The sequence below is a fragment of the Lipophrys pholis genome, assembly GCF_963383615.2.
Source record: "Lipophrys pholis genome assembly, chromosome: 12".
Taxonomy (NCBI): Eukaryota; Metazoa; Chordata; class Actinopteri; order Blenniiformes; family Blenniidae; genus Lipophrys; species Lipophrys pholis.
This window is the reverse complement of record NC_137641.1, coordinates 4,753,686-4,762,608: the sequence shown is the minus strand read 5'-3', so window position 1 is coordinate 4,762,608 and position 8,923 is coordinate 4,753,686. Positions and strand designations below refer to the sequence as shown.

The window sequence follows — 8,923 nt, the reverse complement described above, 5'->3', positions numbered from 1 at the left end:
GCATGATGACCTGGTTTTTGTAGCCATAAAAAAGTGATTGAGGGGTGGATTGACTCAGACCAGCACTAGTGAAGGCCGAGGTCTGAAATGCAAGGCTGCCACTGTTACAATCTAATCCTACCATTTATAGGACATGCAAATACGTTTCAACTTCCAGCTTTTAATGAAAGATATAAATAAGGATGTGAGGATATAAACACTCTCATCTAATATTTTTCCATTCATCCATCTTCTAAACCGCTTTGCCATGATGATTTTATTGCTGTAAAAAAGTCATGAAAGACCAAAGATTGAGGTGAAAACTGTCTTTATTTTGTCAAAGCTTGAAGAAAATGATGATGAAAGAAGATGAATATTGATGAAGTCAGTTTGCTTTGATGATAGAAGAAAGTGAAAGAGGGTGAATGACAGAGGTGAGATCAGTGTGAGAGTAAAAGCAGTGTGAGAGTCCCAGTGAGTCCGGTCAGGACTGGGAACACTGGTCTCTCCTCAGTGTCTCTCTGAGGGGAGTCTGGGAGCCCCGGGTGGCCTCACAGGTCACAGAGCCCACCTTCCTCCACTGGTCTGCAGGGAGCCTCAGGGTGCTGCTCCAGCTGTAGAGGCCGTCCTTCTGCAGCACCCCGGGGCTCCTGCTCTCCTCCCAGCTGCTGCTGCTGCTGCTGCTGCTGCTGTCCTCCACCTTCCAGCTCAGACTCCAGTCTGAGGGGAAGCCCTCGTTGGCCAGGCACATGAGCGTGGCCTTCCCCTGCTGCAGCTCCTCTCTGGAGGGGGGCAGCACCGTCAGGGTGGGGCGGGTATCACCTAGGAGACACCAATCAAATTAGAGGACAGGGAGCACCCAGCTGTCAATCAACCAGCACACACCTGGACAGCTTTAGTGGGAGACAGCTGATTTGGTCCTGGAAGAAGTTGCTGTCAGAGGCTTTTTCTGCTCCAGCAGTCACTCACTCACACATTGTTTCACTTCCCTTTAAGAAGCCTCTCATGCACATCAGCACAGAGAGAATCATCCAACACTTTGACCTGAAATACCTCAAACTACACAGGAAGGAACACAAGCTGATGTCTCAACGTTTACTCTTCATTTGCATCAACGTTATCAGAAAGTTTACACTTTACAACTTATGACTGGAAACTTTAACATGAACTTCAAATCTAAATTAATATTTTCAATTATTTAGAGCAAAATGTGAAATAAACAGTGAAAATTATATAAAGAGGTTTTCATAATTTTACAACATGTATCATCAGTATTTCTATTTTTACTGTAAAATAACAATATTAATGATGCATTTTAAAGTAAGAAGAGAAACAGAATTGGGAAACATTCTATAGAACCAAGAATAAATCCAGCTGTGATGAAGAGACACTCAATAAAACAAGAAGAATAAAACCTGCACACATTCCAACACAAACACATTTCAAACAGTGGACATGTCAACTAAAACTCAGCCCAAAGACAGACCAGTGCACCAGAAATGTCCCTAAATACACAGGTCAGTGTAAAAACAGCTTCAACATGAGACTGGTAGAGTTAAAACAGTGTGTTCCACAGCCATCAGGCTCTAACTGAGCACATTTAAAGACTGACAATATCTTTGGTTTTGTCATTTAATCCTAATGAGATTTTAATCCGGTGTAAATTTAAAACTAATAACTTTTCTCTGTGATCAAATTAAAGTGAAACAGAGCTGAGCTAAACTACATGAAATCAATGGAGATTAAAACTTGATCACTACAATAATTATTAAGAAAAAAAAACATCTTTCTAATCTCAAATCATTCAAAACAAGGTTTAATGTATGAATTTGTATTATTTAGTTGAAATTATTAAAAGGAGAATAAACTTACTTCCAACATCCAGTCTGGTTCCTCCACCGAACGTGTACCACAGTGATACAAACTCATTGAGCCGCTGTACAAAAACCTCTGACTGTAGAGAGACGCCACTCTCTGATTCTGAAACCAACAAACTCACCAAAACAACTTTTACCACCTGATCCTAACGGAACACAAGAGAACAGTTCTTTAATCTGCAATGTCTACTTGAAATACATATATTTATAGAGATTGTTTTAAAGATCATTTTCTATTTTTTCTATTATGTCTATTGGAATTTATTCCTGAAGGGATTTAACAGCAAAATTAGAAATTTAACTTTAAAAACCACAGACATATCTTTAATTATTCAGTTTAATTCCTTAATAACTCATTAAAGTTTGAATCCAGAGTGAAACTGAGAGATGAAAGTGATCCAGGTCCCTGTTGGAGTCAGTCAGAACATTTCCATAGAGCCACTTTGCATCAGCAGCACCATGCTCCAGTGCTCTGGGAGAGTTTATAGTCCTGACAGCTGAAGACTGGATGACTGACAGCCGTCCTTCATGACAACAGAAGACAGAGAAATCCTCCTCATCAGAAACATGAGTGTGATCTGCGTCCTCATCTGGACTCTCCTCTGCTGCTGCTTCACAGGTAAAGTCCAGAGAATCAAACTCCTCTCCTCTGTCAACATCCGTCCCTCTGAAATGAAGCCCACAAAACCATGAGGCTGCTTGATGTTTCTGTCTGTGTTTCCTCAGAGTCCAGAGGCCAGGTCACAGTGACTCAGCCTGCAGCAGTCAGCTCTGCTCTGGGAGCCTCCGTCACCATCACATGTAGGACCAGTCAGAATGTTCACAACTCTAACTATTTAGCCTGGTACCAACAGAGAGATGGACAACCTCCTAAAAGGCTCATTTACTTGACCAACCGTCGAGAATCAGGGACTCCAGATCGTTTTACAGGCAGTGGATCAAACTCTGAGTTCACTCTGACCATCAGTGGAGTTCAAGCTGAAGATGCTGCAGTTTATTACTGTCAGAGTGTTCATTACATCAACAGTCAGTGGGTGTTCACACAGTGAAAAACCATCGTACAAAAACCTCCCTCAGTCAGACTGAACAGAAACTGACTGCTGCACACTGATACACTTCACTGAACACACACACACACACACACACACACACACACACACACACACACACACACACACACACACACACACACACACACACACACACACACACACACACACACACACTAGAAATCTCTAACATAAACTGAACTAATGAATTTATTTATTGAGATCAGATGTTTCTTCACCAGAGGCGGTGGTGTTTCAACATGTAAATACTTGGTGGTGAGATTTTATTTCAGGTCTACTGAGCGCAGAGTTCAACACCACTTAATACCAAACTAAAGTTTGTGCAGAAGTTTTGAGCTCCAACATCTTCATGACAACCATATACTGTAGGATCCCATCTTGTGAAAAGGTTTAACACGGGGAATAGCCTCTGATTAAATCATTTAATAAACTAAACTGTGTCTCGGTGGGGAGTTGAACACGGGCCTACTGATTGCAAGGAAAGAATTCCTCCACTAGACGAGCAGCATATTGATTTACAAGTGAGATTCTTACACAGATTTTATTATGACCTTACACTCACTTTACCTCCAGTTTCTCCTCTAAAGTCAGAGTTTTACATTTATACACCAGTAAATAATCAACCTCATTCATTTGGATTCTTAACTGTTAGCTCTCGCGGCGCATAAGCTGGCGTCACAACTCACTCTGGTTCTGTCAAGCAGTGCCTCCATTGATGCCAGCCAATCAGCTCTGAGCTTCTAAATCATCCTGGAGCAGGGCTTCGGGCTGCAAGCCCCACTCTCCATAAAGATCATGTGATCTGAATGAATGTACCACAGCCTGAGCATGAACACTTACATTTGACTGCATGAAATACAAACTGCATTGAGAGAGAGGAGCTGGTCCAACTCATGCAACCATCAGTGTGGATCAGGAGAAAACTCAGCCTGAAGCAGCAAGAGGAGACCAAGAACCAGGAAGTTCAATCCTCACACACAAATATGCAACTCAGGAGGAAGCTATATTCACAGAAAATAAAATACTATAGATGATCTTAAAGGATTAATAATGTACTTTGCCTGCAGTTATTTTTCACTGGTTCATCAGGTGGTGCTCAGCTCCACCTGCCCCTAATGACCAACTGCTCCTGACCAGAGGTCATAATAATAATGTCCTGGGGAATTGCACCCCAGGAAATCCTATCTAAGGTCTTTTACTTCATAAGGTAGTACTACATACTACATAAAGTCAAACAGGTTCAAAGATACCACGAGCCAAGACCATTTCCAAATTAATTAAAAAATATTTTTGATTAAATTAATAGATAAAAAGAAATAGAACTGAACAAGGTCACACACCAGTCAAACATGTTCACACTAAAATGAGCAACTGGACAAGAAAGAGGGTGAGGTCAGGGCCGGAGCTCAGCATGCGGCAGGGCAACCGAATGAGACGGGAATCCTCAACTGAATCACCTGTGACACTGCAAATACTCACAGAATCATAGTAAGAGGGAGACGACTGTGAAGACTGCACCACCACTACGGAGGAAACTGCTGCAGTCAACCTACACCACCCGGAGACGAAGAAAACACAGGTTAATAATCTCCCTAAATTTCTTTATTTGTTCCAACACATTCAAATCTTTATAAGAAAATCTTTTTTTCGACAGTTACATCATACAATACTATTGGTCATGCAATATTAATAAGCTCTGTCATTGGCTGGACAATGAAGCCGACACAGATCCTTCATGGGCTCAAATAGAACGGCGATCTTCAAGGTTCTCTCTCCAGTCCCTCCTCACTTCTCGTCTCCCTGTTAACATTCATAACATCTAACAGAACCCTGTTGTCAAGAATTCTTTGAAAATCTGGCTGCAGTTCCGTAAATATTAAAGCTTGAATAACCCCTCAATTTAAGAACTGATTGTTAAAAACCATCTATTTCCGCCCTCCCTATCACATCCTGCATTTTAAATCTGGCAAAACAAGGGCCTGGGGCCTCATTTATAAAACACTGCGTAGGATTCCTACTAAAAATGTTGGTGCGCTCTAAAGCTGAAAATGGCGTGCGCCCAAACAAATTCAGATTGGTGAAACCGTGCGTACTGCACTTTCCTGTTATAGATCACAGTCCACCTGGAAGGTCCCACAGTTGATGTCCCGCCCTCAACACGTCCACTTTTAACCATAAATGGTCGATGCAAAGTGTCTCGTCAATATCTTTGCATCTCAATCGGCCCGTTGATCGCCGGCATTTGACGCTAAATCCTGAGAGAAAAGAAGAAGAAAAGGAATTTTACAGAGAAAGAAATAGTCATGGAGGAGGTGGAGGTCAGGAAAATTATATTAGTTGGTGGTCACCAGTGTTGCCACAGTTACCTTGCAAAAGTAATCAGATTACTGATTACTAGTCACTCGCCTAAAAAGTAATTTAGTTACTTCATTGATTACTTGTTTTTAAAAGGAACTAAATTGGATTACAAGTAACTTTTTAGTTACTTTCAACAGTTGCCGACACCGCCCCACGTCTCTAAATAAAAAGGACAACTGGTTTGGCCACAAAGTGAGTTCTGATCACTGCCTGGCCTCCTGCTGATCCAGATTTAACCTTTGACCTTCATTCTTTGTATTTATATCTGACTCATTTTGTAATGATCAGATTTTTACCATTACTGGTATTTATTTACCCAGTTGTAGTCTGTTGTTGACCTTTTAATTACCCCCCTTGAGGAGAAATTAAGTCTTTCATTGATTGATTGATTGATTGAAAAAGAAAAAAATGACAAAAAGAGTTCAACATCTCTGCAGTTGTGTTCTTGTGGCAATAATATGGTTTAGTGTTGACATTTCTTGGTTTCCATTGTTTCGTGTCACCTGAATGCACCGTTAGAGCGAGTTGGTCTGTGATTGGCTGAGAGTGGAGAAGGGGGCGGGTCAGGTCAGACTGCATGCGCTGCATGTGTCTGTGGCCGTTTTCCAATTCTTAGAGCGCCAGTGTGTACTCGCTTACGTCATGAGTAACTACTTGCAGCGTCCTCGGAAGTGCGGAAATGCAAATTTACGAGGACGCATCGGCGTTAATGGAGAATTGGAACACGAGTACTTCATGACGCTGTGGCTGTCATGGCTGGATGATGGACCCTGAAGCTGAGGAGGAGGAGGAGGAGGAGGAGGAGGAGGAGGAGGAGGAGGAGGAGGAGGAGGAACCTGTTTCCTCTCTGGTTCAGCAGGAAGGTGATTTGTACCTGATATTTTATATGATGATCTAACTTTTAGAACATTATTGTAAAATAGTACCTTTTCTGTCACATACATGCGGTGTATATTACAGTGTATTGTACCGTGTTTAGTACTGTGTTTAGTACCGTGTACAGTACTGTAAAAAGTACAGTGTATAGTTCCGTGTATAGTACAGTCTTACTATTCTACCTCCTATACAGCCTTTATTTTACTCTTCATCTCCTTGGAGTTCAGTAACAACAAAAGCAGCTGATCAGAAATGTCCTACTAATACAAACAATTATTTTACTGTTTTAATGAAGATCCTTGATGTTTATTAAATAATTAACCAGCTTTTCTTACCTGCTGCTTGTTGTCATCCTTCTGGTCATGTCATTAATATGTACTGTATTACATTTGTCTAATATACATCCTACAGTTAATCACTCCAATCATTAGCTGTAACAATTTCTCTTTAGAATAAATACATAAATGGTTTATACTGTGTGAGAGTAAATACATAAATACACACATGGCTTACACTATCGAGCAAAGAAAGATATCAAGCAGAAGATAAAGGAACATTTATTTAATAAACTTCAGCAGAACCTACAACAGTAAAAACACAAGTTAGAAACATTATGTACACAGAAAAATGACATTGTTTTTAAAAATTCTAAAGTTCTTTCTTTTATTTCCCAGGAACCCCTGCAGTGATACACAGGTCCATAATGTTCCTATCCTTGAACCTTTCTCTCCTGGAGGTGTCGTGACTCCAGCTTCAGGGTTTCCAGGAGCATCGTTATGTTGATACTGATGTTCCTGCTGGTCATCAGGCATTCTGCTGTACTGCTGATTGATGGTGTCACCTTCTAATTCTTCCTCCTGCTGGTCATCAGGCATTCTGCTGTACTGCTGATTGATGGTGTCACCTTCTAATTCTTCCTCCTGCTGGTCATCAGGCATTCTACGGTACTGCTGGTTGATGGTGTCACATTCTAATTCTTCCTCCTGCTGGTCATCAGGCATTCTGCTGTACTGCTGGTTGATGGTGTCACCTTCTAATTCTTCCTCCTGCTGGGGCCGTTGATGGAGCCACGTTCTAATTCCTCCTCCTGCAGAGCCACAACACATCTGTTACCTAAACAACAAACTTTTCCCCTCTATCATAGTGGAGTTATTTGTCATACCAAAGGAGGTTTATTGAAAGTTGAATTGTGTTCATTTTGTCGTTCTAAACCTCATATATTATAGACTCTTATTTAGTGACACCGGTCACCTGATAAAGACCGACATGTCATCACAACCAGATGAAGCTCTGAGGAAGACTACAGATGCAGCTGAAACATGCCAGCAAGGTAGAATCTTTCCTGCATCTACCTGTTGTTAAAAAAGACTCTGTAATATATGAGGTTTATTGACGTGTACATTGGCAACTGGGGATCTGTGCAGGATGCTTTTGTCCTGCACAGATCCTCCATGTACCAGAAAGTACTGGTACCAGCTGGGTGATGGAGGAAGTGCTATATCTACTAGTTACTTTCTGCTGGCTGATGGAGGAAGTGCTATATCTACCAGGTACTTTCTGCTGGCTGATGGAGGAAGTACTATATCTACCAGGTACTTTCTGCTGGGTGATGGAGGAAGTACTGTACCCATGCCTGCAGCACACAGTTATTATATCACTGTACTGGCAACCTGCTTTATCTCAATAATAACAGTCATGAACACGAAGGAAATAATAAATTCTGATTCATGATTACATCAAAATATATCAAATGATTTCCATGTGAATTTTAACTGACAGGCAGGTTGAAACCCAACAGACACCAGGTCAAACCTGCTGGTGTTCCATCTTTCTGAGAGCCTGGAGAGACGTCCTCTTGTTGCTGCCTGTCTGTGTGGCATCGGGTGACATCATGGAGGAGGAAGAGGAAGGTCCAGGGATGATGATGGAGACGACCAAGTGACACTGAGGACGCCCAGAGGGACCTGGCAGGAAGTGATGTGCGAGCGAGACTGTCCAGCTGTCTGCTGCTGAAGAACCACATCTAGACAGGAAGCTCTCCTCATGTAGTCATGTTCTCTACTCATGTGTAAATATATGTAGATAGATGGATAAAGACAGAGAGATCAACAGACTGTAAATGATTGTTTATGACTGTAAAATATAGAACTGAACATTTCTCTGTTTCATTTGATAAACAATGTAATGTTGCTTTAAAGAAGAAATTGTCTGGGGTGAATTTCAACAATCATGAGGTCTATGAGGAGGACATAAAACAAAAAGAATGACACACTACCAATTCAGTAAGTTATTAACACATGTATGAATAAAGTATATACATGTAATAATTCAAGCATCAAAAACAATCCTCACTCCCATCCTCATCTGGAGGAGTTCCTCTTCTCCACTGGACCAGGCTTCAGGTTCCTCAGTAGTCCTGGGTTCAAATAGTGCATGGTGTTAGTTTGAATCCACAGCATCCTCCAGTAGAACCAGTAGATCCTCCAGTAGAACCAGTGGAACCAGTAGAACCTCCAGTATGATGGGTAGAAATCTTTAGTGCAATTGAGACAAAACACTATGGCCAGTAGAACCTTCACCTCTCAGTCAAGTTAAATAGTTTTAAACATGATCTTTCCCCTCAGCAGCAAATATAAATGTAGATGAACACTGTTAGATTTACACTAAAACAATTATATCTCATGTTTAACCACAGTAGAGAACCACAGCCAGCCTCGTCTCAGTCTGGATCCACAATCTCCGAAAACCTCAGAACAAATGTTT

At 41.4% G+C, this 8,923-nt stretch overlaps 1 gene segment (V, D, J or C); it reads right to left on the bottom strand.

Annotated features, from left to right (window-relative positions):
* Positions 1-291: 291 nt before the first annotated feature.
* LOC308117724 (Ig kappa-b4 chain C region-like) lies at positions 292-1,883 on the bottom strand. The segment is given in 2 exons: positions 1,852-1,883; positions 292-801 (listed from the first exon to the last, which is right to left on the bottom strand).
* Between the last annotated feature and the right edge of the window lie 7,040 nt (positions 1,884-8,923).